Below are 26135 nucleotides of genomic sequence, written 5' to 3' on the forward strand. Positions count from 1 at the left end.
GTCCATCCCCCCTGCTGAGGATCCACACCCTATGCCCTTTCCTTCCCAGCACCAGGCATAGCAGCCCAACAGTGCTACCATCACACAAACAATGGAAGGAATCAATTGCCTTTGTCCCCCGCCTCCCCGAGTTTGATGCAAGAACAGAGGCAGGGGTTGTAAACTAGGCTTTAAGCTACCTTATGCCCCCTCCACTTAGGACTACCAATGGACCAGGCTGGTTTCTGATGTAACTTAGAGCACCCTCATGAGTGCTCCAGTTCACACCGAGCTGCCTGTCACCCTAAACTCTGTGACAGTTTTAACATCCAGAAATGGGCAGAGCACAAAAGTACTCTCGCCACCTCCTTTTCATGGAAGGCTTTGACAGGTTAGTGGCATAGAGTTACTGGATATGTATATAAAGGATTTCAGCCTTTAGTGGCCAAAGCCATATATCTAATAATACCACACATTTTCCCTTCTCTAGTTGCCTGTTCTTTGAAAGCAAGATTTCTATAACTGTGGCAGCTGGCACCTTTCTTCAGGGCCCAGACAGGTTGCAGAATCTTTTTAAGTAGACCTGTCCTTGAATGCAAAAGAACATTGAGAGAATACTGAGGAAAAATACATTTTCAATCCTAATTGAAATGACCATTTCCTTTTATTATCTAATATTACATGTTTTCTATTCAGTTACTCTCCTGCACTGTTTTTATTTGGTACTTTAAATGAAACAGAGGTTAATCAGCCTGAGTTTTACAAATTACATGGCAAAAATTTAGTTCTACTTACCAGACCAGTTTTAAAATATACTACCATATAGGAAGGCTTTTAGAGTCTTGATGGTCTAAGTGGATTCTGTATTAATACACAAATAACAATGCAAATACAGGAATGTGTTAGTGCCCAAATAGCAGTTTTATTCACTAAGAAAATTTTTTGATGGACATCCTACATAGATTTAATCTGTGAACTTCTGGTCTGTTCTTGCATGTGAAAAACAAGTTTCTCCATGTTGTTATTTATTCATGAACAATTTATATTCATTACCAACTGCAATCATACACTCCCACTTTCCAGGAAATCTATGCATGCATTTGCATATGACAGTAATTAGCTGACTACAAAATTGTACAGTATCTTAATTTTATTATAAATAAATAGTTGTAAACATATACAAAATCTTTATATGCAAGATAATTTGCTTTATGTAAGTTTATTACATTTTGCCAGATTTATTTTTTTCAGTGTATCTAATGGCTTTTACTCTTGTTTTGGCCTGTAAAGGTATTATTTCAGGATTGATGTAAGTGTAAGAATGGGCTATGTTGCATCATTTTCAAAAGTGGCACTTTTTTTTCCTATAGGAAATTCTTGTTTGGTCAGAATCTAACTTCTTGAACTACAGCTGTGAACTAAGAAAACATAGTAAAGAGCCAACAAGAAAAATCTGAAGTAAATATTCATGCTACTATTTTCATCCTCAAGTTATTATATCATAACAAAATATAGTAACATTAAAAAAAATCAGTTTATCACAGAAAACCACAAAATATATTCTTACCTATAAAGTTCTTGCCTGCATTATAAGCAAAAGAAAGAGAGAGAAAACAAAATCACAGGTAGGTTCAGTATCTATTCTTTGTTGTACCAAAAATTAATTAATTACACACATGCATACAATTTCTTTTTATTAAACTGTTTAAAAAAAAAAAAAAAAAAAAAAAAAAAAACCTGTTGTCATTACATTACTCTCTGCAGACAAGAATACAGAGAATAATGTAGATTTATAACTGTGGCATTCAAATCTATTAGTCACATGCTTATCTTTGATGCACTGCATAGGTCTGATTGCACTTAACTGATATTCAAAATTGTCCTGTCTTTGTTATGCTACCTTTGTAGAGAAGCAAATACATAGTTTGGTCTATTGATTTTGCAACAACTTACATACGTGCTTAACTTTATACACTGAGAGGAATCCTATTGTCTTTGAAGTTAGGCTAAATTGTGTTTGCAGGATTGGAATGTGTTTTGTAAAATGCTGTATATAGGAGAATAACAAAGGTCATATATGAGGGTGGGAGAAGGGATAGGACTCTTTCCACAGTTCAAGTTCCACCAACTCTTGATGCTAAATGTCATTCACAATAAATCATGTAGATGTTCATAGCAGAATTATCCCCTTCTTTATATACTTTGATCAGCAATATAATAGTTAACAGTTTTGACATTCACACCATTATCATTAGGCTTCAGAATAAATATCCACCAACATTAACGGGAACAGTTCACACCTTTCATAGCAATTGCTTCATGATCTCTGCACTGCAGACTCTTGCAGGCACCAATACATTAGTTTTCATTTGGTTTAATTTTATGAAGATTATTTTTGCAACTGTAAAAGCCTAAAGACCTAGGCCTACATTTTTAAGGTGTTAATTCATTTTGGGTGCTTGGGTTAATTAATTTTTTTTTGGGAGGGGAGGGGGGGTAATCTGAGGTAATAAAATAGAAAGATGAAAGGAGAGAGGGAAGAATGGAAGAAGAGATGGAAATCTCTACTTCTGTTCTCTTTTTCTGGTGAGTAGTGAGATAGCTTCATATTGATTTATTTTCCTCCAGAGAAAATTGAAGAATTTAATTACAGTATAGAACTTTTCCTACTGAGTCTAAGCTCAGCTGCCAGATCTCCACCCAGACCTAAAGGAATCATTCGGAAAGAGAGAAGTGATTTGGCAATAACATCTTCTGAAACAAAGACTATGTTGTTCAATTCTGTACCTTGATTTGCATTGGCTACTTTAAAAAAAATTTTTTAACAGCGCTTATATTGGTACAAAATGGAAAAAACTAAGCAGATTTTTATGATATTATTCCAAAATATGGCAAGCACTTTTGGTAACAACCATGATAATCACAAGAGAATTTATTTCATACTAAGCACTTTGATTATGAAAACAGCAACTGTAATTGGCACCCATTGAACCAGCTTGACATGTGATATCTTGCCTTGGGTTGGCAGGATTTTGCTTTCAATAGAAGCCTCTGAGTCTGGGTGGGTGCTACTGCCTGCATTGCACTGATTTTCTGGCATATTTTCAAGGTCTTCAGTATTTCTTTCACAAGTTTGGAATTCAGTTTGACGTTATCAGAAGCAGCACAGTTCTGCATACCAGATATTCACTGACTAGCACTATTTATTGTATAACTAAGTTTTGCTGAAATGATACTTTCAAAATATTCTTTTAGAAACCATTAACAAATAGGGCAGCAAATAATACAACAATTCAGTGGTTCTTCCTTCCTTTCATCAAGTTGTTTCTGATCACACACTCTATTTCTTCTCTCCCTTGTGTATTTTATAATCCACTTTGGCAGAATTTTGAAATTCTTTAGAATTAGAGCTGTTTCTCTTCCAAAGGTCTTTGCTTATTGGCTTCTTAGCACGTTATAAAATAACAGCTAACCTACGTATTCTACAGGGTGTCCTTGACTCTTTTTGATTTGACTGATGAAGATGTGGCTAAGAATATGCAACCCCCTGTCAAGTGATTTCACTGTCTGCTCAGTCATATTTATGCATTCCAAAAGTATTGACCCAACCAAACATATTTAATTTATGATTTAGAATTCCATATGATTTATTGTGTTTTGTTCAGATAATTCACCAAAGCCTAAAGGATGGTGCTGCCTACTCACACCTTGTACATCCCTCCCCTCACCAGCCTTACATGTTCTGCCCAGGGACATGCAGCTGGGATTAGCACTTCCAGTCTTTCCTTGCGATATCTTTTGTCTGCAACCAACTTTAGTCAGATTTTCAAAGTCACCTAGGCTATTTTAAATATACAATTTAAATATACAGTTCCCATTAATTACAATGGAAATTGCATGTCTAAATCCTCTAAGTATTTTTGAAAATTTCAGCTCAGTCTCCATTAGGGGATCCATAGGAACCCTTGATAGAGGCTGCAAGGAAGAAGTGTTGAACAAATGTGTCCCTGCTGCTTGGCGACTCCTGTTAGATGAAAAGTTGTGGGTACCTAGCATGAGAATGATCCCTGATGCACACTCTTCCACCAAAGTCTCCAGCATGGTCTGCACCAACAGAATCTGAGACCCTGGGTGAATTTTGCTTTCTGCCTGTAATTTATTTTCATAAAAATGTAGATCTGAAGCACACTAAACACGCAATCTTAACAATGTCCTGCTGAATTCTAATACCAATGAGCTTTAACAGTGCATAGTTTGTCAATAGATGTAGCTTTTAATTATTATCATCAAACATTTATATTATGTCAGTGACCAGAGGCTCCAGTCAGGATTACAGCCCCATTGTGTTAGGTACTGGACAAAGATATAGTAAGTCCCTGTTATGAAGAGCTAATATTGGAAGTAATTCACAAAAACTATTATAAATGCAATGACCAATTTTCTGTTCTTTTCTTTAAAGCAAAATACTGAATTATATGATTAGACAATGCAGCTCTAATGGCTTTGAATTACCAAGGAGACTGAAATAGCAAATGACAAACAATAATACCCTGGAAGTAGGTTAGTATGTCATGTTTGGTGGTGGCTTGCTAGCAACTGCACTAGACAACAGCTGTTTTCAAGGGTATGTGAGGATAAGAAACCTGCTTTAGTAAACCTGTAAGTTTCCTGATTTATATTTGTTTTTTTTTTTGTTTTGTTTTTTAAAAACAACAAAAATATTTACTGAATTTTCAAATGTATTTTAAATGACAATTTACTCTTTTTTAAAATGCCTTCCTTTATAATACCTAAGAGAGCAGGGAAGTGATTTGATATGTTCATATTTTTAAGTGCTATAATTAGGCTTGTAAAGATGTATTAACATTTTCTAAAATTACTTACTCCATAAATAAACGCTAAGCATGATTTACTAAAGCAAGTCATCTGAACTGTGGTACAACCATGCAAATTGTTCTTTTCTCCTTATTTGGTCTAGGAGTTTAATAGATGGTATATTTCAAATTAATGTATTTATTGTGCAGTACATTGATAGCATACCTTTCAGATAAATCTGATAATAGGTGCAGGTCAGTAGCATTCACTGACTTGCAAAAGAAAAGACTAATCAATGAAAACACTTGCTGCAGCTTTCTCTGTTAAAGAAGCAGCTAAAAGAAACATTTCAGCAGCTTTTAGTTTTTCAGAAAACATGCAAGTCTGATTTTTCCAAAGTAACACCATTGTTTCTTCCTCTACTAAAGAATACTGAATATTCCTCTGACAAGTCATGATACTTTAGTGGCAACACTGAACCCTAATGTACATAAAGCTCTTGAAACAGAAAGTTTATTTTTCTATATTGCACCATCATACCCTTAGTGCTTAACAAATGATGAACAGTAAAAATGCTAAATCACTAACACATGGCAACACAAGGTTAAATGTAAGTTAAAAATTGATGGGATTACTTGAGTATAAAAGGTTATGAAATCATCATTTTGCAAGAATGCTTGTCTGTAAATTCAAAAGTGAAACAAATATTAAAGAAAATTAGATGTGGAATATAGTCTAGTTTTTCTATTTCTCTGTTACTCTGTATGCCAGGTATTAAAACTCCTAAAAGCAGTGTATTTTAATCTTTAAGAAGAAGGCAGTAGCCATCCTTCTTAAAAACTCTGGTTAATCTCTCTGCACGTTAATTTTTCATTACCAGCTTTTGACAGGTTACTCTGCCCATTGATTATACACAAGGTGTGGACTACATGCTGTTACATCTACATATATTCTAATGATCAGCAAAATTGCCAGCAAGTTTTGAAGTTGTTTTCTGGTGGGGAAAAAAATTGTCACATATATAGTTGTCACTTCTGGAAAATAATTTATTTTCTAACTCAGAATATTTATCACATGCACATGTCATGAATGACTTAGAAGTGACAAGTTACACACAGATGGGTTATACATACCTGAATTCTGATTAACACCTTTAGATAGACGGAGCATATAATATATTTAGCTCTTGTGTCATCCTTAATATATTTACAACTATGATTAGCATCTTTAACAGATGGGTGTTATTGCCACAGCCAAGAAAACACAAAACAGCAGGGCATTCATGGCAAAATCTTCCCCTGCGAGGATTAATCCTGTGCAGAGAAGAAACTCATGAGGCCAGATCTTAGCCTCTGTTAACTCTGCTTTGCACAATTCCATCATACAAAGATTTAAAGATGGCCTAAGTGGCCAGTTGAGGATTGTACTTGAATAGGAACAGCTCCTTGTGAGTTACTGAAGCCTAGAGTAATATAGGCTGCTCTAATTCATGCTGGAGATTGAACTCTCACGCTTAGCAGCCCCAGAGACTGAATGGTATAAAGATGGCACACAGCTTGGCCAGACCCAACGATCAATCCCTCAGAAGAAGGGCTTTGAAAGAGTGTTTTCATTAGTTTCCTGCTTTACTAATATTTGCTAAAGGTTATCAGGATTATGGAGAATCTTCTCAAAAATGTGTGCTGCATTTCACTCACTCTGGCCAAGGACTTTAGTCCATGGGGAAAAACTACAAACCTGCCTCAAACTGTTTTGATGAATCCTTCACCAAAGCAATTTGTCCAGCACAATAACTCCTTTTTGGATATCTGTAAAGTCATACAATGAGAAAAATTGAGGAGCCATAATCTCAGACAATTTGAGAAATAGGAGATGCCAAAATCTGGGAAGCTACAATTGAGTCTGCTAGGTTTTACAATTTATCAGCAAATCACCATAATGTTGTGGCATCAGTTTACCACCATGAATCCAGATCTTTTCTAGTGAAGCTTCAGGAGCCTATACTAGATGTCTTGTAGTTTGGAAAAAAAACTTTTTGTTGGAATCTATCCTTCAAATCTTGCAGGAAGAGAGCCATATTTTAGGAAGGCTTACCTTTTTAGGAGCAGATAGTTTACAGTGATGTTTGCAAACCAAAACTTTATCTTCAAATTTTGCAGAGGAACCTGAAAGCAGAATAACTTTTGCAGTGTTCTGAACTGTCTTCAGACTTGTTTTTTTAATATTACCTTCTCCTGTTCTCATTTGTCTTTTTATTGGTACTATACCTGCCCCTTTATTTCTCTGTTCTCAGTATCTGACCAACTTCTTGTTGCTCAGATCCAAGATCAATGTGTCCTTCTTGCTATCTTGTTGCATACATTTATGATGTTCTTTCTTGGTGGCTACAAACATTAAACCTGCCAAAACTGATAGGTTAATAGATAAATGACCCAAATCATTTGGTTCTGTTGGATATTTTCAGATGCAAATGTTTTTGAGCAGCTCTGAACTTTTCACAATGCATCTTCCTATTCTCTTAGTGGGGGGAGGATAAGAGGAAGGAGAATAGTATAATAAAACAATCTGACTTTTACTGAGCGAGTCACAGTAACAACAAAAAACAAGTTAGTAAAAGAACACTATCATAACCACTGTCAATCTAGAGAAAGACTGGCGTATTGCCTTCACAATTGAAACTTTGTCTGATTTTGCATAGACTCACACACGCCAAAAATCACATACAATTGGAGAATTTATAACTATACAAGATGAAAATCTGTAACTAAAGTTCAAGAAAATTAATCTTATCCATTTTTTTTTTAGTGAAAAAGCAAAATGTAGTGGAGGCCAGTTTCATTCCTTGTGCAAGTCCAGTGCCAGCAGAAGGATTGAATGTAACCCAAAAAATTGTGTAATATGCATGTTGTCTTGTGTAAAGTTGCAGCAGGGAATAGGAAATGAAAAGTTGTATATTCTATAAATCTTTATCACTCAGACAATTTTTTTTGGAGAACACCCTCAAATGTACGTGTAAAGAAGTACACAGGGTGCAAGGCCATAAGGACAATCAGGTTCTTGGAGTTGTAGCATATTTGTTGCAATTTAAAATGCATCTGAATTCTAGCACTATACATTCAGAACAACATCAATAGTCTTTCAATCAATATAAGCAATGTGGAAAAATAATTATTTTATCAGTATAAGTGGTATCACATCTTTATATACCATATGGCAATGTTCTTGCAATGATTTTGATAAAAGTGCATATGAATCAACTAAATTCTATGTCTTTACTTTGGACTAAATACTCCTGATATCTTAGCCTGATAAATGTGGACCCTGAGAACTTTCTGTTACTTGTTGGTAAGAGACACAATTAGATCAGCTTCTGGCATCTTTAAAATCTCCCCCCCCTCCCTAGTAAAACTATGTGGGCCCCAATTAAAATGATTAAATATTCTGTAATATTTAGTCTTGTACTGGATATATAAGGAACACCCTTTAGTTATATCTTCTAGTTGCAGATTTTCCAGGTCATGTATATTATTACAAACAATAGAAATTCCTTTTCTGTCACAAAAGGGAGAGTAGGAAAGAAGGCAAAATACAGTGATCAGCTGTCTATGAAAAAACAAAGAAGGCTTCTGTTGTCAGGGCTTGTCCTTCTGTCCCTGTCAGTTTGACAAAGGACAGTTTTGCATTGGTTTTTGTAACCTCTGCATACAGACTGCCTGCTAGCTGGGTCAGTGACATTGATGACAGTCAGGCCAGCTGAGACTATATGCATCTGAGGGACCTCGCCAGTAGGCTTGTTACATGTTGATATCTTGCCCTTTAGAGTGGCACTGAAGAAGGAGGTTTGCTTGGCTGAGGAGTAGGCATCTTGTTCTTGTTAACCACCCATGCACGTCTCCTTGGTGTCTACCATAAATATCCCCTTCATGCCAATGTCCTCTCCTCCTGCTCCCTGACAAGCATCCTGTTTTTTCCACGTAATCAAATCTGCTCACCCAAGTGCAGCACAACTCTTGAAGGAGGAAGGGTGGCAACATTTGTGCTCTGCAGTATTTAACAGTTATAGCCCCTGCTGTAGCCATGAGACTGGTAGTCTCTCTCCTACAAGGGGAGCATGGGATGGAGATAACACAGAAGTGTTTTTAGCAGTTTTTCCCTGCTTTGGATTTGTCCACATTGCCCTGAATTGATGCAAGAACAAAAGAACCTGTTTAGTTTTGATAATCTTGAATTGTCTAGGATATTCCATGGTACCTTTTCCTCACTGGCTCAGATTTATGACCTCTTTTAAAGGGAGGCCCTTATTCTTTCTCACTCATTTTTCTGTGCCATGTCTAGTGCCTACAATTCTCTAAATATTTAGAGCAGTTAAGCCCGATTGCCCCATTAAGTCTAGTTTATATCTAGAAGCCTAGCTAGTGAAGAACTAACTGACTTCCTATTTTTTTTGGAATGTGGTTTCTTTGCTCACCAAAGAACTGATTATTGCCACAGAAATCCTATCGTTTTGGTGTTGAATTGCAATAACACCACTCGGTCACAAGAGGGAGTGCAGATCACTAGTCTATATCATTTAGTGGGATTAGAACCATGGCGTGCAATATAGTGAAGCAAGAAAATATAGCATAACATATGTATGTATTATATATAATGTGTCCAGTAAAACCAATGTGAAAAGATAATTGAAAAATGGACATTTTACTTCATTTCAGACATATAAGACAGTCTGTGACATACATTTATACTAAAAAAATATGGTAATTACAAATTGTATGCCTACTGCGTCAGACCGTTGGTCCAATATCCTGCCTCTGGCAGTAGCCAATACCCGATTCTTTCATGGAAAAACCCTACCACCACTTACCAAACTTAGTGTATCAATTAAATGCTGGGTGTTTCATCTTCTAATTTAGGAATTTAAAATTAAGCAGCATTAACTCCCTTCCATGCTTCCCCTACTATTGATCACAGCCACAAGGGACAGTAACCCTAGAAAACAGAGGAAAAGGTAGGGCCAGGACCCATAATAATTCTGTTTTCCCTATGGATCTGCATGGGTTGATCTCTATGGGTTGATTCTCTTCCCACTCATCACATCTGCAAATCTACCCCATTAGAGATAAAAATATATGAGGGCACAGATTCAGATTGTAACTGCAATCCAACAATTCCTATCCAGCAGAGGAGTATCTAAAGGACTGTTCAAGCCAACATAATGTAGAGCAGCCCTTTCCTTCAGCCCCCAATTAAGCCAAGGCTCACTTTTCACTCCCCACTATGGATCCTCTGCTAAATTCACCTTAGCTATGCCATGAATATTGTCCAGAATTCCTAATATTCTGTTGTATCACTAATTCTATTTTATCACTATTAATTGTATGCATTAAAAGGAGAGAATCAAACATAAATGAGGGGCATCCTTCTGCCAGGTGCTAGTGACAGCACTGTTGGCCAGTTTACCCTGTTAAGAGGACTTTTTTATAAAATAAATAAAACTATGGCTCAAGCCTGTACCCAGAGCTCTACTCCTACTTTTATCTCTGAGAAATTGAAATACAGCTTCCCTGGTTACCTTTGCAGGTGGTTCTTCCCCACTTGTGAGAACTCAGAATTCTTGGGGATATGGAAGCAGAAGTATCTTTCATCTGAGGAAACAGGGAAAAACAGTAAAATGACATATGAGAACACTGGAACACACCCTCTCCCTCTCGTCCAGTTAGACTCAGTAGTAGTTAAGGGATAGTTTGCCTCTGCCATATTACTCCAGTTCAGAAACAACCACTCTGCCAGATCCCACTCCACTGCGGCTGCCTAGTCAAGCACTGCCACAATCTGTTGGGTCATTGCATAGTCACCAAGGCACTGCTGCTGACCCAGTCAGACTTTACTGTGCATTTCTTTCTGTATACCTGCTACTACATGTCCACCCCTGCAGATTTACTCCATATCAGACACAGACTCTCCAGCTGGGGAATCCAGAGCAAAACAGGACCTTTTGAGTCTCTGGTTCTTGGGATAGACCCCCTAGACTCTAAGCCCACGGCTACACTGACGACGGCGAAGTCGCCGCCGTCAGATCAATTTTTTCTGGATTTACTGAGCAGTCAGTGAAGACCTGCTCAGTCGATCCAGAAATCGACCTACTAAGACCACTTTCGCAAGTGGCGTAGCGCTGCATCGACGGGAATGCAGTTCCTATCGGCACAGTGCAGTGAAGACGGCGCGCAGAAGAGGAGCCCAGAAGTCGACGGGAGTTACGCAAGTTTTTTGCGTAGCTTGCATAACTCCCGTCAACTGCCACCGAATCCCGGAGGAAAGTGTAGACAGGGTTAGAGAGCCTTCTATAGTAAGCTTGAGTTTTGTTACCAAACCGGTGTCCACTACCTGGAAAGTCATGTTAACCCACTTACTCCAGGACACAATTCCTATGGCCTTTCGTCAGAATAGTAATAATAATTATTATTTATACAATAAATACAAAATCCAAGTAAAGAAACAAAACTCAGTACGTGTAGTTATTGGTAAGCAACATTATAACTCATATAAATGAAGGTGTCCCCAGCTGGTTTGTTCCTTTTTTCCCCCATAAAGAGGGAACAGAATTCGCTCACTGTGTTCTGGCTCTGGGGACTTTAGGAATATCCCAAAGAGAAGAAAGTTACACAAAACCAATCATTAACTACAATCTGCACATCTAATTAATAACTGAATATTCTTGCACCATACCTGCTGCCATTTCCTTAACTCCCTGTTTAAATTTATGTGACAAGACTGAAACAAATTTGTTTGCACAATCTATTTTAAAAGCGTCTCGAATTCTGAAAGGCTTAAAAGTCGGCTTTTTCCAGGAACACTAAATATAATGAAGTTGGTCCCCAAGCCAGATGTGCAGTCATAAACATGTCTCATGCTGTTAGGACTCATCAGCATGGTACAGCAACCTGGAAATGTGAACAGACACAATCAGAAAAGGCCTGCAGATTAAGATTCTGTCAATCTTGTAACTTTTAATTGAGTTTGAAACAATTTTGAGTCTTGGTCAACCCTAAACTTTGATTTGTTTCCTCCGACAACATGCCTAAAACATCCCTTGCTGGTGGCCTAGTCTAGTGAGTGGGTCTCTTCTTGTAAAAAAGTTTAGCTTACTGATTTTTTGCAGTGTAGCTAGGACCCACAGTCTTAGTGGCCTGGCTGGTCCTTTTTGGATATGTGGTAGGACACTCCAGAGTATGTTGTCCCACAAGCTGCTGATGTTATTCCATGTGCCTGTTGTCCAGTGACTTTCCTCTGATGAGGCAATGGGAGCTAGCTGACCCAGATTTTTGCAGCATACATTGATATAAACATGATTAGGAAGCTTGCTAGGTGTGGATTCACACAGTTATCATATGATCATGTTGTTTTTAAAACAAAACACAACATACATGCACATAACTCTGCTCTGTTTCCAAGAAAAATTTGGATGAAAACAAAAAAGTTTTAGTTTTCAGTGAAAAACCTGAAACTTGAGAATTTATTTTTCAGCTCCTGAAAACCAATTTTTTTTTTTTAATTTCGGGGTTTGATGAAAACATGAAAATTTAGTCGAAACGAACATTTCCTGCAGAAATTTTCATTTTGATGAAAAAAACTTTGTCAAAAATACGTTTGGAATGAAGTAATTCAACTAACTAGTCACAATTGATTGTAAAACACAGTTGTGCTTGCAGTGTTAGACAGGGCCTCTAAAGAGAGACTTCCAGGGCAGGTTGCCCTACATTAGTAATGAATCTTAACAGCTGCTTGAGTAAACACGGTTTCAATATGTAAAGACACTTTACATGACAGTACTGGACCTCGGGAATTATGAAAATCTTGACATTCATTTACATGTCAATACTCCGTATTCTCTCATAGATGCATCATAGCAATCCTATCTAATGTAGCAAAAATTTTAAGTTCACCTTGACTTCTTTATATGTTTCAGTGCTTAACAGCTGCGTTTTTCCCTCCACATATCCCCCCTCTGTGCTTACTTGTGTTTTTACCCAGTGCCAATTATCACCCTGTTAAGCTACACACCACCAAGGGCTTTATCCTCTGATCACTGTGCTGCAGCTTTTAACAGCCACATAAGACCTACAATATTATTACACAAAACTACATTAAAAGGACATTATTAAAGTTCAAAGTCAAGCTTGCCCAAGTTAGGAAATGCCAGAATTAAGGATGCATGTGCAACCTTCGTGCAGCCCCCTTGTGCATATGCTTTATGGTACAGTCTCTGACTACATGATCACATACTGCTTTTTCCTGGCAGCAGAGGAATGGTAACAGTAGGAAATCTTGGGTTCCATTCCAGGCTCTGGAAGAAGTGTGCCCTAATGGGCCCAGACTCTTCTGCCTTTTCCTCCCAATCTTGATCCCTTTTGCCCAGTTCCCTCCAACCTGTCCCCAGCCCAGTCCTGTCTTTTCCTTATCTCTGGCTCCTTGTCCAAGTCCCACTCTTCTTGCCCATCCAGTCCCAGACTCCCACTCCAGGCCTGCTGTCTGAGTCCCAATCCCCACCATTACGCCCAGTTTCTCTCCCTCCCCATGTCCATTCCCAGTGTCTTGCGCAGCTAGTCCCGGTTCTCGCCACCCAGTTTTCAAAGGCTTATAACTTGGCTGAATTTGAGCAGATTTTCATGGAAACAACCAAAGGCACATCTCAGACACAACGGCCAAATTTGAAATCCTTCGTCCAAGGCATGAGGGCACTACATCTGTTCGAGGGAAAGGTCATGGTATTTTTTAATATGGGCAAAAAATGTTTTATTCCCTAGCCTCATTCTTGGTTGTGGCTGAACCATTTTGGGTGAAATTTTCCAATAAATAATCAGCTCGAGGCAGACATCTGACAGAAAATTTCAGCCCAAATGCTTAAAGTTTTAAGCAATTGAACACAGGGTCTTATAATGGGCCATTATTAATTATAGGAGGTGCTACCAGCCCTACCTATAATACCTAATTTTGGTAACAAAGGTTTGGGTATACTTGTATGTGCATAGAATTCTTTTCTGAATCATCATTTCACTTCTTTCCTAAGGGGACTCTTCATCCTCCTCTTGTTTATTCACTCATTCTCTGACCTTCTACAGATGTCTCTTTCCTTATCCTCTTTTTTCTCCTTATTCTTCTTTTGTCCTTTTTAATATCAAATTTCCCCTCTCTCACTTGTAAAAATACTCCCTGTGCTGGGTCTCTCTCTTTGTCTTGTCTGTATGGTTGACTTGCCCTAAGCAATTGTTCTTTTCGTGGAGTCTGCTCCACTTTCACTCTGGAAGAACATTTAAGCGTTATTTAATCCAGCACTGGCAAACATCTCCTACTACCCACCCTGGAGAAATCTTTGAAGTTCCACCAGCTCGAGAGTCTGTTCTCCGATAAATTCACAGTTACTTTTGTAACCCCACCTAGACCCATCTTTTATTGTCAGAGTGTTCCCTCTGCTTGTAACTGCACCTTATATACAAAAGATTATACATACCCCAGTAGAGACTTACAGCATTCCCTGGTGGCTCCTTACTTTCCTCATTCCCTCCCTTTCGCTTCTTCCTCATGCCAAATGAATGTAAAATAGGCATAAAATGCTATAAAATAAAAATTCTCTACTCAGTTACACTGGCGGTAGTGTTTTACTTCCACTTTGCATGCATGGGGCTATTCTGGTAGCTGGGGATTGCTGGAGTGTGTATCCTTTCCCTCTACCCCCATTCCCAACCCTGATGTACACCCCACATTGCTCTACACCACTGGAAGTTGCCCCTGTGCAGGAGGAATTCTCAGTTTACCACTTAGGGCAATTTAAAGACTGTTTTGCACCACGGAAAAAGCGGGTGTGCATAGGTTGTCCCTATGTCCTGGTGTCTTCTAGTTGCTGGAGCAGTCTCTAATGGGGACCATTAGCAGCAAGGAAAGTTTACAGTAGTGTTTAGGCTTTTCTAATTTGTATTGAGAGACTGGCCTAAAAGCTGAGCCAGCCAAAGATTGTGTATGGGGTGAGGGGTGGAGGAGGCACAGACAGCACTTTTGGAAAATATACAAGATTGGAGATGTTCTTGGCCACATGTAGGTAGGTAAGAGTTATTGTCACCATTGTAAGAGTAGAATAGGAGTTACTGCAGTTACTGCTCCCTGTCTCCCCAGCCCAAGTTCATTGAATATCAGCTTCATCTGTTGTGAGTTTTCAGAAAATCTGGGAGAAGCAGAGAGGCTATGCTGCAAAGGCCTTGCATTCCCTTTCTATGTCCCCTAACCAGTTCCACTGGCTTCTGTGGACTCTGTGCATTTGAAGCAAGAAGCATTGGCTCCTATATGCTTGTTTTCTTGAAGGCAGTTTGATTTGTGTGAAAGGGATTGGGCCATACTGTGACAGACTAACTAGGTAATAAAAATTAAAAGGACCATCTGCACTTGTCTTTCCCTTGAGAAATAACCTTTGTTAGTTGCAATTGTATTGCTATTCTGACAAATTCCATGAATGTTGCAATCTTCATAGTTTCTGCTAGGTTACTTTTTTCCCTGTTGCATTCTCCTCCCTTATTACTATGCAGATAAGTCTTAGGAAGCTTGCAAGCAAAATCAGTTTGGAGGGAAATACTTTTTCTGACACCGTGGAACATCTGTATAGCCAGATGACTGATTTATATCCTTCCTGAAGTCAAAGTCAAATACAACCTATCTACTCTCCCACAGGGTGCTTTAAAGTCAGAAGTAGACTGATTATTATCTGTACCTCATAAAGTCATGATTTCCCTTAATGTTTCACTCTATTATAATTCCATTGTATTGGGGAGGCAGTGGAAACTCCCATCACTCCTGGGTTTTTTGTTGACATAATACCTGGAAATGAATATTGATATGAAAGATTACAAATGAAAAAAAAAAAAAAAAAAAAAAAAACAATTATTGACTCAGTAAACAAATCTAGCACAGTGGTTTTTCTGTGGAACCTGTTTCTGCTGGTGTTCCTCCGCTTGCCTTTGAATCTTTCACAGTAAAATACTTTGCATTGTAGATATGCTAGACTTTTGGTAGTTTATTTACTCTGAGGATACCACTTTTTCTAGATTGCAGTCTCATAGGAGCTTAGTATTATTTTATTTCTTGCTACAGTACCAAATTTAAGACACCAGAAATGATACAGATACTGAGAATATTTGCAAATGTGGGTCTGTGGTGTTCAGTTTTTAACACTGTGTATATGTCAGGAAAAAAAATGAACTCTGATGACAAAGATCAAACTGGGAAAGTGATAGTACAAGGTGTTAATCAGGATTTGCAACCTTTAAGGCTGACAGGGACCACCTGATGAAGGCAAGCAGGGTGCAAACCTGTCCATTCTTCAATCAACAGCACTGATATTTTGCTGCTTCTCTGCTGAATATGTCTGTGTAATGTGAGCATGACCCCCTCTTGCAAAAAAGTTAGCTCCTGTACTTAACACCACCTGCTGCTATATTACAGGATGTCTTAAGCCTGCTCAGGTCAACAGCCTCTACATCCTCACAGGTATTGCTCCTCCTGGTTTATGCCAAGAGGTTACTGGTAGAGTAGAGCACACAAGGCAGTGCATAGATCCGAGACATCTCGTATATGATTTAACACCAATGCTGAATTGGCTGAAGTCACAGCAAAGTTTTCTTGCCACCATTAAACCGCCAGCATTGCCAGCCAAACAGACAAGGGTTCAGTTATGGGCAATATAGTGGCTTGTGGTCATCCTTCCTAGTCAAGCTTGGAGGGAGGCCACTCTGCCTCACTTCATCACACAGCAGATAGTCAGTTATTAGGCTAGGGGTCTGGCCCCCTGGGTGGGGCCCAGCACCACTCAATCTATAACTCAAGCCTCCTGGTGGGGCAGATAGTAATTTACACAGTCCAGGCTCTGACTCTCTGTGCGGGGTAGACCAATAAGCAGTCTTTAGTCCAGTCTTCTGACTAGGACAGACAGCAAACACGGTCGGGCACAGGCCTTCCAGCCTAGGGCAGGAAAGCTGCCATCCCAGGTAGGGGTTTGCAACGGGGGACCTGGGCCCACCCTATTCCACCAGGTCCCAGCCAAGCTCCCGCCACTAGGTCAGCAGGGATCCTATAGCAATATGGTGATTTGTAGTGTGAGAGCACAACCAGACTAATGTCTGGTTTCCTTGGGGTACTCCCTCTCACAGTCCATTGGCATGGTTCCGTTGTCTGAGAGTCCTCAGTCTCTGGTTAAACAGCAGACAGCAGTCCAGCAGCTCCTCTCCACACTCGATCTCTTTTTGGGACAGGGTGCTACACAGGTCAGTAGTGGGGCTGGAGTCCTGCAGTGGGCTAGAGATGTTTGCCTTCTTCACTGGTTCCCTCCCAACTGAGTTGAACAGCACACCTCTTGTACTTCCTGTCCTGCCCCTCTGTGTCTGGCATTCGGGGGGGAAGGAGGGGAAGGGAGCTGGCTTGGCTCTGCTCACCAGCGGGACTGTAGTGGATCTTCCCTGTCAAGCTCAGAGGGAAGCCACTCTGTCTCACTACAGCAAACAAGAATAGAAAACAACCTTGTATCCTGTGTGCTCTGGCTCCTACTTATCACTGGTGCAGATCAGCATTGGACTATAAGACTTTGCCTTGATTGACTCTGCAAGGGAGTTGGCTGGTCTAGAGAGGTGATGAGCAAGTGGGGCAATATCATTGGCCCCAATACTTGTGACTGCAGAAGAGAGCCTCAAAATATGAAATATCACCTCTACGTAGCTTGCGAATCTCCTGTCAACTGCTGCCACATTTGTCGGCAAGTGTGGACAAACTAAAACTGTGATGAATGATGTTTCCCAACTGCCCAGACTGGGGTGTTGTGAGGATTAGTTAGTTAATGTCTATAGTGCTTTACAAATATGTAAAGCCCAATTTAAATGCTAAATAGGATATTTGCATGGAGGCCCGCTAGCCTCCTTGCACAGCTGCATGGATCACTTCAGTTGGTTCCCCATTGACTGCCGTCCTCAATACACTCCTCCAAAGAGGTTTCAATATGTGATGGATCAGGGCATTGTGGACTGTAGTGCCTAGAGGTTAAGCATTATCTTCCATAGGAGATCTCGAGTTTGAGAGGACAAGAGGTAATTTTGTGGAGAACAGCCATCCCACCCCAGCTACCCAGAGTTTTTACAACATTGAGGGCCAGAGGGAAGCACATGAAAATGGAAATGAAATACAGTATTCAGAATTCCCTTTCTCCTGACCTGTAGATCTTAGGCCAAGTGTACCAGACATATACTGAATGTAACTGGGTCTTCCCAAACCCTGGGCCAGACTCTGCCTGTGCCTCAGTTTCCCAGTTGGGAGACAGCTGTTTGGGCACAGCTGTTAAGCCCACCTCCCTCAAAGAACTATCCTAACCTCACCCTGCCCAAAAGATAAAAGGGACTTCAGTGCATCCACCTTTTATCTGGGTTATCTTAATGAACAAAACATATTTTCTAGCATGTTGAAGTGCAAAAAAGTCTTGCAAATGGATGAACTCCAAGATGCTCTGGAGTGTCTCAGAAGGGAGCCTTGAGTAACGTACTAACAGATTTGGAACAGAAGTTGTTTTCACTCAGGTGCGTTACAGAATCTTCCCGTCCCCACACAGGCTCACTTCACACTTTCTTACATTTGTTCTGCTTGCTTGAAATGAATATGGGGCAGTATTGTTGGTTATCCATTGTGGAGTCTATTGCAGGATGGTGCTGGTCTATATAGACAAGCAATTTGTATGACAAATATTTAGCCTACTGTACCCCATTCGACTTCCTTTCAAGCAGAGAATGTAAACATGACAGATGGTTTTAGTGAGATTACTAGATGAAGATATTTGAGATAACAGAAAATGTAACTGTTACAGTAAGAAATGGATTATTGTATTGCAAGTCTTGTTTTCTTTTGGCAGCTATGTGGTGGGGTGGGGAGTGGCAAATTTGAAGGAGGGAAGTACCACAGAGAAAGTAGCAGTTTCTCAGATCTGCATAAGAGGGGCAGATAGGAGAAACCGTAGCTGTGAAGTGGAAGGGGAATACACTTCTGTACATGGAGGCTTAAAGGAGAGCCAGCCTTCCCAACAAGGTTTTCTCCAGCCTTGCAAAGTATCCCACAGAGTGTTATGGTCTGCTGGGAAGGTGCAATTCTGCCACTGGGGAAGAAGTAGCGTGAGGACACAGGACTAGATTTTGGGCTGCATCCCTCAGGTGAGGCAACACAGAAGGCACAGCCCAGGAAGAGCAGAAACAAAGGTGACTTGACACCACCTGCTGCATGGAATCTGGGTTGCTAAGGGAGCTGAAACTGCCCCAGTATAACGTACAGCAGGGAGGCTCCCCATAGCTACCTATGGAATCCTGGTAGCACTCAGCACTACACATATGCACCCTTGAGCTTCCTGTGTCACTTCTGGCCCTACCCTTGGAATTCCTCCTGTACCAGTGCCTGAGGCTACTTACCTCAGTCCTATACCGTTCCTGTACTGTTTTTTGGGGCCCCTTCGTGGCACCTGTACACAGAGTGGTGTATAGGGGCCAGAGCAGGGACCAGAATCACAGCATTTGAAGAGCCTGACATTTGAGTTTACCTAGCTCAGTGGAGTAATTTCTCAGCTTTCAGGAGTTCCATTTCAAGGAGAAATACCACAAGGATCCAGCAAGGATTAGCTTACTGCAAATATAAACGTGCTAATACCACCTCTCGTGAAATTGTTCCTACCACGGTATCTAGAACCCAAATAAGATCATGGGTAAAATTTTCAGAAGTGCTTAAATGACTTAGGAGCCTAAGTCCCATTTTCCAAAGTGTCATAGGTGCTTAGGAGACGGAGTTTCTTTGAAAGTCACTTAGGTGTTTGTGGAAATTTTATCAACAGATGCATTATATAAACACAAAGCAAGAGAGTCAAAATAACTCAACACAGACAGACAATGGGGAAAAGGAAGTATTATCCCCATTTAACAAATAGGGAAAGTCACGTGCAGAGTGATCAAGTGACCTGCCCAGTGTCACAGAAGAAGTCTGTGGCATAGTTAGGAATTTAACCTAGGTCTCATTTTTCCTCACCAAATGCTTAGGCACAAGATCATCCTTCCTGTCAGAATCCATGGTGTAGGAATGTAAAACATTGCAAGTTGAGACAAAGTCATGGACATTTTGCAAACAGGTATATTTTGCAAATTTGCTAAGTATTCCTTCTCTTCCTCCCCACCCTTTTTAACTCTCATTCAAGGGAGTTTCCCATTGTGTTACAAAGGTAACTTATTTGGATGCAGACTACATTCATCTATTGCAGACATCTGGTGGGCAAAACTAAACTTAGTAGCTGTAGCTTCTGATGTGATTTCACAATTACTGTATCTATGTCTTAGTTCTAATCAAAAGGTTTGCGGGAGCAGAAGTATCAGAGTTAGGATTTCCTCCCCCCTTCTTATTAAAGTTTAAATAGCATAGCTGCAATCTTGTGACCCAGTTGCCTATAAAAGTGCAAGATTGTTTGGTTTTACATTTGGATTATAGAACATGCACACAAAGTGCCACAAATAGAGGGTGATGAAAGTGGTAAAGCAATTTAGATATGCAACTGGAGATACATCCCAGGAATCCCTGTATTAGCAGCTGGATGAGCAATACACAGAGTTCTGCTAAGGGGCGGGGGAGGGGGAGGATACTAGACTGGAGGCCTGATTCAACATGGTATCTGACAGCCGTGGGACTACTTCTGTATTTAAAGTCAGTGGCATGTCTAAGTATCTTGCTTGAGGGCTTGAGCCTTAATAGAAAATGATGGATGAATCTGAAAGTGGTTAATTCGGACTAGAACCCAAAACTGTGGATGCTTAGCTGGATTTAGCCAAAGCTCTTCCATCTAAATTTGTAGAACACATAATGAAGATTTTTTACTTCTTCATTCCAGCTGTAATGGGAATACCACAGAAAAAAGAAAAGTCTCTTTGTGGTATTTTGAGACTCTTGATCTTGCCTGAAACCCAAAGGCAAAAATACCCAGCACACACATTTTATCAAGAAGTGTACTTGGTCTAAAGTGTATCCCATAAAAGGCAATATAAATTTAGCTACTACTATATATTTGTATCAAGTGTTTTTTCTATCTGTAATTCCAGGCCTGTTTAGTTATGATTGGTATTATTTCCGTACCAATCAGAAACTTAATAAGACCATAACTCATTCCTGCCACCATGCTGCACAGGGTTCCCAAAGATATGCCCAATCCAACTAGCAGGAGGCTTTATTCTGAAAGAAAAAAAAAAAGGAACTACATCTATGTCTGGAAGTCTAGGACTGGTAAAGCCTCTGTCAGGCTCCAGCGGCAATGGTGAAGAACTAACCTCCAGCTCCAGGAGACTTTTCCAGGCTTCTTGAAACTCTTGAGGCCCTGGATCAGATTTGCAGCTCTGCTCCACCCTTTTGCTCCACTTTGAATACACAAAGGGATTAAATCTGACCCTCTCTCTCTCCTGCTTGGGATTCCCCAGTGGCTGGCAGTAGGATGGCATAGCTGGTTCCTATGTCTTCTTCCCTCCTGTCCCTGATGAAAAAGTATGTTGGGGCTGGTGAGGTCTACACACAGTCTTTGCGGAATTGAGCGGAAGCTTTATGCAGCAAAGAAACTGTCCCTAGTTCTCCTTCGACCCATGCAGGATAAGAATAACTCCCAAGAAAGTCAGTGGGAGTTATATCCTGAGGAGGAAGGGTAGGGCTCTTGGATGTAAGAACAGAGAAGGCCATTTCAAACCAGTGCAGTTCTTCTAACTTGCGCACTAGGACCTGGTTCAAAGTCCAATGAACTCAAAGGGAGTCCCTCCGTTGACTTCAGTGGGCATTGGATCCCGAGCGTGAGTTGTGTTAATTGCTACTTTTTTGTCTCTTACTGATAACTCCCTCTGTTTTAAATAAATAAAACATAGCACACTGTTAGCATAAGGAGTTCACTGCCAAAAGATAGCACTGATGTGAAGGGCCAGATTTGTAAAGGTATTTAAACACCTAAAGATGCAGATAGGCACCTAGTGGATTTTGAAAATCCACATCTATCTGCATCTTCAGATGCTGGTATGCTTTTTAAAATCTGGCCTTAAGAGCTTAACAAGATTTAGACAGGATTGGACATGTAAAAGAGGGAGTCAAATGCTTAAAGGATGTGGAGGAAATGGACTTTCCTTCATCTATAGTGGGAATGCCCTAAGATAATAGCATTTGAGGAAAACAGAGTTTAAGGTGACTAAAGTTAAGCTACCAACAGATCCAATAGTGGTTCCATCAGGTTACAGTCCAAAGGAGGTTATTCACTTGACAGGATAGGTACACACCGTCATGGGCTGGCAGATTGGGGGGTTATCAAAATGGCCATTTGGTGACCCAAGTGTCCTGGACATAGGTGGTGGCCCTGCAGCTCAGGGCAGTATGGCCCAATGGCCAGAGTCAGTGGGGCTTTCCTGCACATCAGGGCAGCATGGCCTAGTGGCCCAAGTCCATGTAAGGGACAAGTTCACCCCTCCAGGCATCAGCTGCCCTGCAGGAAAGCCAGGGTAGAGAGAACCAGGCCTGTTCTTCTCCACTGGGTTCTGGTTTAGTGCCCTAAGGAATCAGCATTTCTACAATCCACCTCGGTCACCTAAGACTAAAGTTCCATTCCCTAGGCCACTTCCTACCTTCCTCCCAGGGTTTGTAGCCTCACAGCCTCCACTGTCTTTTGTCCATAGGCCTCAGCAGTCAACTGGGGGACAGCTGGAGTCTCAACCCAGCTGGCTTCTGTGTCCTGGAGCTTTGGCAATCTCCCAGCAGAAGCCTTCATCTGTGGCCAGCACAGACTGAGCTGAGCTACTCCCTTTTAGACTCCGGTCCCAGTTAGAGCATGCTCAACAGGGGTGAGGGAGCGTGACTTCCTTGGTCTACAGGGTGTGGTTAACTCCTGCTGAACTGGTGTGGGGTAGGTACACTCCTGTCACAGAAGGATTCACTGGGTATGTCTACACTGCTTAACCCAGGGTTCTTGATTGCAAGGCCCGGGAGCCAGTGGCGGCTCCCATCAACCCTAAATGCAGCTCCCTGACTAATTGTTTATATTCCAATTTATTTTATTTCTAACATTAGAATATGTACTGAGCCTATCAATGTCCACCTTCTTTATACGTCACATTGACCACATGGTACGATGTGCACCAATAAGTACATTCAAGTCTATCCGTTGTATAAAAACTATAATATTACCATAGCAACCAATGTAGCACTCAGAGTAGTCAACCGTTTGTGTCGTATATTATTTTTTGGCCCCTGTGAGTTACTGGAAAAAATGGATAGATTCTTAATTCCGTTGAAGAGAAATCAAAAAGTGAAACAGAAAAAAAGCAGATAAGAACGTACCTGTGGAAATTAGTTACACGAGTCACCCTGTAACATGACATCATTAAGGAGTAGCAAGCAGTGTGTGAATTTAGGAGTTGATGCAGCTCTCACTTTGAAGGTTTTTTTGCCAAAGTGGCCCTGCTTGAAAAATAGTGAAGATCACTGGCTTAACCCATGGCTGGCCCGTGTCAGCTGACTTGAAGTCACTGGACTCAGGCTAAGGGGCTGTTTAATTGCACTGGGCAGGCTTCAGCCCAGCCCAAATGACTACACTGTAATTAAATAGCCCTTTAGCCTGAGTCCCATGAGACCAAGTCAGTAGCCACAGGCAAGCCAAGGGTGTCTAATCGCAGTGTAGACATGCCCCCTCATTACACAATTACTACTAGAGGCCTATGTGCAATAGCTCGTTTTTGAAAATGTACAGATTCCTCCAACATTCGTGTAATGGAGAAATAAAGTATATGAAGGCTTTTCAACCACCACCACCAGACAGCTTTATGTCAGTATCAAGTCAATTTTATAATGTATGGTTACTTTTTTGGAACAAAAGAAGAGGTTGACCAGACACATATGGAGCTTTTTAAAAGATAACAAACCTTATTCATAACTCATATTGGTTAATACTTGTATTGAAAATTCATGTATGTTAATAATGAACGAATAAAGGTAAAAAATAAAAGAGTAAGTACAGATAATTAAAGCTTCATTATTTTTCTTCAGAGTTACTGAAACTAAACTGGATGTCACAAATGTCAACCAAATAAAGTTACAGGAAATGTGCTGTCATTATTGAGCTTATAGTCGTACCTTTGTTTGACAGTAAAAATCAAGGAATCAATAAAGACACTCAATTTATGGCTCAGTACAACAGTCTATAACCTACTAGCCTTTAGTCCTTTGTCCTGCTACTGCAGACTGCCCACTTCGCTTTCAATGGTCCATTAGAATGTGCTAACTAGCTTTGCTAAACAAGCTGTTCCACCTTATAGTTAGCGGTGACACAGAGTACCTTTCCCAGACCTGAAGAAGAGCTCTGTGTAAGCTCAAAAGATCTCTTTCACCAACAGAAGTTGATCCAGTATGAGATATCACCTCACCTAACTTCTTTTATTTTTTCTGAGGAGTCAACCATGCTTGGCAATCTTGGGGGGAAATCCACAGAGTCCTGCTACCATGGAGCCAGGAGAAGACCATTAGCAGTGTCCCACAGATGCCTTGAATCCCTGGAAACCCCTTGCATGCAGAGAGACTTAATTAAAAACACCTAAAGTGCATATACAATAGCTATTTTAGAATCTAATTCTCCAAAGAGCTTAGTGTGTGCAGACCCATATTCATATCACTTTCTTAGTATGGCACTTTCCTGCCAAGGATCTCAAACTGTTTTTCAAATAGCGTTCTATAATTACATTTCAGAACCCAGCTGAAGTAATTATTACTATCCCCCTGTTACGAATGGGCAACCAACACACAGAGATTAAATTCCTCACCCAAAGTTAAATGGTGGGTGAATAGCCGTGCTAGACATATTTCCCAGGAGTCCCATCCACAAGTGTTCTGATCTGCCCGCTATTCACACGCCTGCCTTCTATACAGCATGCCATTATACATCACTGTGGAAAAGTCATTTTTGTTTTCTATTCATAAGTGCTTTGAGGAGTGAGGTTAGTTAGTCAAGCATTTATTTAACAACTTCTTCAAAGAAGTGTTCTCTAATACAAACAGTATCAGAACAAAACGAGATCACTATAAACAGAACAGCTTTACCACAGGTAACAGTGGTTTTTCCCTTGTTTCCTTGGCTATTGTCACAACACCCCCTCTCTTTCCCCTGCACCTGGGTGCAATAACTCAGGGTTACTATCTCAGTTTCTCCTCTCAGGCTGCTTAAGAACTCCACCATAAGTTCTCTTGTGTCTGATATTATCTCTGCCCAGGATCAGTTTATTATCCCACATAGTGCAAGTAGTTCTTGAAAGCCCAACACAGTAAATTTATCCCACACACAACCACATGTAGTTTGTAAAAATCCCAGAACACAGCCCAAAACCACGCTTCATACACCTGCTTCTGCATCTTCTGCCACACTCAGGATCTTCTTTGGTTCCTACCTGTTCTTTTACCAAAAGAAGCCATCCTGGCCTATACCTTCCAGAGGGAGTCCTTCCCAGGCTTTTTCCTGATTTACAAGCCTCTGCCTAGGAAAGGTCAGGGGACTAGCCCTTCTGCTATTCTCACCTGTAGCCCTCTTCAGCCTCCAGGTCCTGACTCACTCGCTCAGGAAGATTGGTAGACTAACCCCTATTGCCTTTCTAGCCTCAGCCTTTTCCAGGAACACATAATTCTCTCCAGAGGTCTTCACCCCAAATCACAGCTGTCTTCTCATTTATTTGCCCCAGAGATCTGCTGTCTTAATCAGGGTAACCTGGGGCTGGTACAGGCAATCTGGATCCATTTCACTTAAAGGAACCAGAAACCCTGTGTGCCAAGATTTGCATCAGGTTCCTGTTTTTGTATGTAAATATTTTTATGACCTTTACACTGAAAATTCAGAAAACAATTCAAGTGGACATTTAAGTGAAAATCTGCAACAGGGCATAAAGGAATCTGCCAATGTCTTAATTTTGCACAGATAATATCATCAAAGAGTAGGACAATGCAGGTGAAAACTTCAATTTTTCATTTAAAATGAGAATTCAAAGTCCATGCCAGCATCGAAGTGGAAAAAAAACTAATGGTACATACACTCCAAAACTTATAATTGCAAATAACTCCACTCACTTAAGATGCTGAAAGTGATTTTTTAAATCTTCATAATATGATCATCCCCTTTCTTTTTCGAGAGCCTTCTTAAATAGTGACAATGTTGATATTTAAGGCATTGTTAGTCTTCAGAGTTAATTCTGACTTAGTTGCATAGGGGAAGTTCACATCTTTCTGAACTATTGTTTCAGGCA

At 40.4% G+C, this 26135-nt stretch overlaps 2 long non-coding RNA genes across 3 annotated transcripts; one reads left to right on the forward strand and one right to left on the reverse strand.

The window, feature by feature from the left end:
• Nucleotides 1-209: 209 nt before the first annotated feature.
• Nucleotides 210-5784, forward strand: LOC137165279 (uncharacterized). The gene is made up of 3 exons (XR_010923314.1): nucleotides 210-370; nucleotides 1350-1437; nucleotides 4439-5784. It is a non-coding gene; the product is annotated as an uncharacterized lncRNA (long non-coding RNA).
• Nucleotides 5785-7004: 1220 nt separating this feature from the next.
• On the reverse strand, nucleotides 7005-25565 carry LOC137165278 (uncharacterized). 2 transcript variants are annotated; one of them, XR_010923313.1, is made up of 5 exons: nucleotides 25417-25565; nucleotides 15548-15654; nucleotides 14300-14402; nucleotides 10364-10436; nucleotides 7005-8972 (listed from the first exon to the last, which is right to left on the reverse strand). It is a non-coding gene; the product is annotated as an uncharacterized lncRNA (long non-coding RNA). The 2 variants fall into 2 exon arrangements; XR_010923312.1 differs by lacking the exons at nucleotides 14300-14402; nucleotides 15548-15654.
• Between the last annotated feature and the right edge of the window lie 570 nt (nucleotides 25566-26135).

This window comes from Emydura macquarii, unplaced genomic scaffold, assembly GCF_026122565.2.
Source record: "Emydura macquarii macquarii isolate MOO-44397 ecotype Brisbane River unplaced genomic scaffold, CSIRO-AGI_Emac_v2 contig_2768, whole genome shotgun sequence".
Classification (NCBI taxonomy): domain Eukaryota; kingdom Metazoa; phylum Chordata; order Testudines; family Chelidae; genus Emydura; species Emydura macquarii.